We start from the raw sequence: 5,949 nt of genomic DNA, 5'->3' as shown, positions 1-5,949 counted from the left end.
CTAGCTGCATAGTCTCCCACTTGAATCGCACATGTCCGTAGTTCAGCGCAGCTAATCGCATGCCAGTGTTGTGGTACAACCGCACAGAACTGGTTCAACCAGTCGGCACACAGGCACACTACCTGTCATCGTCGTCAGTAATGTCTTAATCCGTCGTTCTTGACCGCGTCGCAGGTGACGCAGATGCAGCCTTCTCATTTATAGTGGCGGCCATGTCATTGTCTCTCACAATAGGCAGTACCTTCATCATTTTTCGGAATCGAGAGAACTTGACCACCGTAAGTGGTTTTGGTCATGATGTCTGCAACAATGTCCGCCGTCCCAATGTGTTGCGTAATGATCCGTTTTAGTTCCACAGTTCCGCCGTACCATGTAGTATTTGTTGTCAATGTGTTTTTGCTTGCTGTGCTTGCGGGGCTTAGTCGTTAAAGAGATGGCTCCATGGTTATCTCCGAGTAGTACAGGATGTGCGTGTTTCCACGCTAGTTCTCGGCAGAGCCCTGCAAGCCACATCAAGTCCTTTATAGCTTCAGCCATTGCAACGTACTCAGCTTCACATGTGCTCTGAGCATTAATTTCTTGTTTCCTTGATGCATAGGAGACGACATTGTCGTCCATTGTCGTCACGTGTCCACTAATGCTGCGGCGTTCAACGGGATCATTAGCATAGTCAGCTTCCGAATAGCAACTCACACGTAGGTCACTTGCTGACGCAACATCCATCACAAGACCAAAGTCACATGTAGCCTGCAGGTAGCGCAATACCCGCTTGGCTTGCGCGTAGTGAATATGGTCGTAGCTGGCTAGGTATTTCCCGAGAAGTCTGGTTGCATGTGCGATGTCAGGTCTTGAGGCACTTACAAGATACTGAAGCGTACCAACCAGCTCTCGGTAGGGCAGATACTCGGTCGTAGCAGGAACAACCGCCTTTGGGGGTGTCAGTGCCTCAGGCGTAGTACACCCATTGCACGTCTCCATGTGAATTCGTTTGAGTACTTCGAGTACATACTGTTTCTGGCAGTAGATAATCTGTCGACTGGGTCGGTTGATCAAGATATCCACACCTAGTAAGTACTTCACGGTTCCCATGGTCGTGAGCGCAAACGTTTCTTGCAGCGCGGCTGCAATTCGAGCGCACAGCTCACGTGGACCCATTAGCAATAGGCCGTCCCCGTATACAGTTAGGAGCATAGTCACTTCTCCATCCTTCTTCAGCGCGTACAAGCCGTAGTCCGACTCCAGTCTTTCAAGCCCAAGTGTCAGCACTTGGCATATAGAGATCGGTTCCATACGTTCGGTGCGTGTTTAAGTTTATAGAGGATCTTCAAGAGCTTACAGACAAACGCTGGCCCATCAGTTAGAAAGCCTGGTGGTTGCTCCATGAAGATCAACTCATCGAGATCCCCATAAAGAAATGCGGTCTTTACATCGTACTGAAGAACTTTCCATCCTCGTTGAACGGCGAAGTAGATGGCGACATGGATCGTTTCAAACCGGATTACCGGTGCGTAGGTCTCACTGTAGTCCACGCCCAGTTGTTGTTAGAAGCCATCAATCACGAGACGAGCTTTGAACCGTTTCACACGTCCTCGTTCGTCACGCTTAACAGCGATCACCCATCTGCACGTAATAACCTTGCCCCCTTGGCTGCCGCACGTGCCACCAATTTCAATGTCTTACGACATTTCAGTGCCTGTAGTTCAGCAAGCATCGCGGCCTTCCACTGAAGCCAATGCTTACTCCGACGTGCCTGCTTGTAGGTCGTCGGTATCTCAATGTTCATATTGATAGACATCACATTGCCCACCACATAATCAAGCAGCCGTGCATTTGGCTTCTGCGTCGGTCGAGGTCACTTGAGACATGGTTGAACAGGAGGATCTCGGATCTCAAAGTCTTTCGTCACCTTCTTTCCCGTTTCAAGTTTCTTTCGCGTCTTTCGTTTTCGTCGCTCGTTGGCCTTGGGTGCCGCAGATGGCTCCTTCGTCTCGTTGTTCAAAGCAACTTCAACTGGTGCATCTACACCTGCTGGCGACTCTGCTCTCTGTTGTTCAGGTAAGTCGTCTTTCGCACTCCCACTGGACTCATGCTCTTTGTCCTGTAGGTCATCAGTTATCGGCACCATCTCGAGCTGCTTCGTCACATTCGAAGACTCAGAGCTTCAACCAGGCAGGTACGTCTCCATACTAGTCTTGATGCGTGCCACCGGAACACTATCAGGCAGCTGATGATCACCGTTGTGATATGCGTTCTCTAGGAGTTGTTTTACGTAAGTGCCGTCACTTGTAAACTCCTCGTGAAATCGCGCGTTATGTCCACGTGCCGTCACGACTTGAGCCGTCTTCAAATCCAGAAATTTGCAGCCCTTGGTATCATGACTATAACCAAGTAATAGCGATAATCATGCTCTCGGCTCCAGATTTTTCCTTCTTTTTGTTTGGACTCAGGAGGGACACGCACGTGTGCCACGCATCCCCAAGTCCGAAGCTCATCCACATCAGGTGTCACACTGTACAGTTTCTTGTATGGCGAGACCAGTCCTAGCGGTTTCGTTGGTAGTCAGTTCAGCGTTGTAACAATGTGTAGAAGTGCTTCCCCCATAGCATGTTAGGAAGCTGTGTAGCGGTTAGCATAGCACGGATGCGAGGCAGCACGGTGCCGTTCGCTCGCTCCACCACACCATTTTCCTGAGGAGCGTAAGCATTCGTGAACTGCTGCACAATCACATGCTCATTGCAGTAATCTCTCAGCGCATTACTGTTGAGCTCGCCACCCTGGTCAGAGTGCAGGCTCCGAACAGTGAGCCTGGGAAACTGAGTCCGAAGTTGATGTAGCAAAATCGTGACGTACAGTGTAGCCACACTTTTTCGTTCGAGTAGGTACATATTGACTCGCATGGTAAACTTGAACGAAGTACCTGGCTTTGAGAGCCAAGCTGATTGCTGATCATCCGAACACAGCAACTTGTACTTCCCAGCCGTCTGCAAGTGACCGAGGCTGATAATGTTCATTTTTGCATTAGGAGTGTAGACCACGTCCTCGAGGAGGCGATCTTCTTGTTTCCCAGTTATCTGGTTTACAATGCGTAGCAGAACAGAACCACACATAGTTGCATGCTCCGATGTTCCGTTGGCAAAGTCAAGCCGACTAATGCGATTTTCTCGAATGGTAGTAAGTAGAGACAAGTCTCCGCAGACATTCGCCTGAGAGCCAGAATCCAAAATCAATATGAGTCATCAGACTGCTTTCCTTGGTTTCGACGAATTGCATTCACCTGCTGAATTCCACCTGTACCATCATTCCCACAATTTTCGCAGCGACGAGGCGAGTTTCCACGACGACTTGGCGACAAGTTCCGACGTTGGCAATCGTCTCGACGAAAGCGATCATTCAGTAGTGGCCCACGCGCAGGTGATGGTCCACTACGCCACGGCTCTCGCGGCTGGGGTCCGTAGTGACTTGGCGGCTGGTTGTTCACTCGTGGCTCACGACGAGCAGACCAGTTGCGACCAAACGCCAACGCAAAGGTGAACGCCCACGCTGCGGTGATCCTCCTCTCGGTGAACGACTTATTCCAGGCTGCGGTGGTCTTCCTTGTTGCAGGCTCCGGGGCGGTGAGCGACTCCATCTACGTTGCGGCGACCTTCCTCGTTGGAAGTCCCGGGGAGGTGAGCGGCCCCATCCACGTTGCGGTGATCTTCCTCTTTGAACGTTTCGCGGAGGTGAGTGGCTCCAGCCTTGTAGTGGTAGTGAATCAGCTCGTCCTTGTCCAAACCCACTTCGTCCTAGCTCATAAGGACTCATGTTGGACTGATATCCACGCCCGTAATCTTGTTCAGGTCCTCGACGTCCACATCGCTCAGCTTTAGGTTCACAATGATCATCCCCCGGCACAGGTGGACCCACTAGTAGTCCACCTTTGTTGTACCATACAGGACACCAAGCGTTACCAGCGGCGATGCAAAGCCAGTTGGAGAGTGGCCAGTCGCTTGGTCCACCTCCTGCCTTGGGAACTGCACTGTACTATCTGGGTCAAGGCCTGATGCGAATTCGCAAGGACCTGGATCTGAGCTATACACCTGCTCATCCTTTTGTTCTTGTTCTCCACCTTGCATATGGCTAACAGGAAGTCTCAGTTGCAGTTGTTGCGGTGTCGTTGGCACGTTCGGACGTACTGCATGTGTACGCATGGACTCGAGTCCGACTGCCGACGTCTTCACTTCTCCAGACAGATTCTCATCTCCAGCCTCACTGCTCGCAGGTGTTGTCACAGAATACACGGGAGACATGTGTGCAGCCGACGCCGCACCACCCTTGTCCACATCGTTATTCGCCAGTCGTGTCGTCGCACACAGCAAGAGACCCGAAAATAGGGCTCGTTGCTCACTGTCAGACTGGGCAACTTGAACTCGTCTCACCGAGTTGATGAGGGAAGCCAGAGACTTCTTGAACTTCAACTTGTTCTTCAGTCTCTTGGTCAGATCTGGTCTGAGTTGCATGCCAGTCTGCGCAGTGTATTCCACATACCAATGACCATCTCCATTGCAATTAGGTCAGGCTGTGTGTTGCTTCTTCTCAACTGCAACCTTTGCCTTCTTGCGCTGGTGCTTCCCGCGTTTTTTTTCAGTCTCACGTCCACTCCCACTGTTATGTCCATGTCCGAAGCCTTGACCTTGACCTTGCCCTCGTCCTTGGCCTTGGCCAGTACCAACCTGCGCGACTTGCATCGTCCGCGTTGTAGGCCTGTTCGTCTGCTGTTGAAGCTGATCACGCTGATGTTCAGAGGAGCGCAGGCGCTGCAATGCCTAGGATAGCTTTAGGCCACGTCGGTCATGTTGGTTGATCTAGTCTGCGTGTGCACGCGCGAGATCACGAAATACCAACACGCAGTTTGATAGAAGTAGGCTTGCATGTTGCCATTCTTCAAATTCACCATTTCCTTGACGCAGGAGTGTCACCTTTCGTCCGATGTCCTCCACGTACGCAGTATCGGACTCGTTCGGTTGTAATCGGCGAGTCACCAAGTCCTGTAGCAAGTAGTCAGGGTTGATGCCGTCTCCAGCCTCAAAGTGTTCGGTAATCGTTAAATACAGCATTGCAGCCGCATTCATGTTGTCTCTTATCTCATCGATTTTGAACGTAACTCGTTAGTCCACAGATAGAGATAGGGCCAACGTAGAGAACGCCTTGTTCTTTCGCGTCGTAAACCACTCATAATACTCAGGGCGACGAAGACCTTCCTCTTCGTCATATCGCTCTTCTCTGTACGTAATGTCGCCGAGCGAGCGCGTCTCGAAGTGCAACGGCACCCCACTTCGCCACGCCTTGTAATCTTCTTTCTTATGAAGCCTAGGCAACACGATGCTTGCAGAGTTGCGCAACGCCTTGGTGTGGTCGGACAGCTCCTTGTCATCGTACCGACCACCGGGGTTCATGCTGTCCAGGCTGCTCTCTCCTCGGCTCGTGTAGCTTCGTCCACTACCAACAGATCCTTGGCCCGACGGTGGCGGTGGTGGAGGGGGCGGATTTTCAACTGGCTCTGTTTCTTCGATTGTGTTCGAATTCTGCATACCTTCGAGCCACACTCGTCGCAACGGTTGCCCACCAGTAATTCCGACCAATGAGAGAATTAGTCGCTCAGCATCAGATTGCGATAATGTCGCATCATCCGGGCTATTCAGCCTTTCGACCAATCGAGGGGAATCTTTACCTTGATTCGTCAAGCCTTCTTTTTGTGTGTTTTCACACCAGCGTCCACGCCAGTCGATCGCTGCGCCCAGATTCGGCCCATAACCTGAGATGACGCATGGCGCGTTACCGGGCTCTCCGACCTTCTATCACTACGTAGAGTAGGTGCCATTGGCACAGACTTGTAGGGCAGGAGGCGTAGAGCAATAGGAATAGAATGTAGACACGTGAGTGCCGGGCAAAGTACACGACAGGACCACG

The sequence above is a fragment of the Phytophthora infestans genome, genomic scaffold (genome assembly GCF_000142945.1).
Source record: "Phytophthora infestans T30-4 supercont1.144 genomic scaffold, whole genome shotgun sequence".
Classification (NCBI taxonomy): Eukaryota; Oomycota; class Peronosporomycetes; order Peronosporales; family Peronosporaceae; genus Phytophthora; species Phytophthora infestans.
This window is presented reverse-complemented; position numbering follows the sequence as displayed.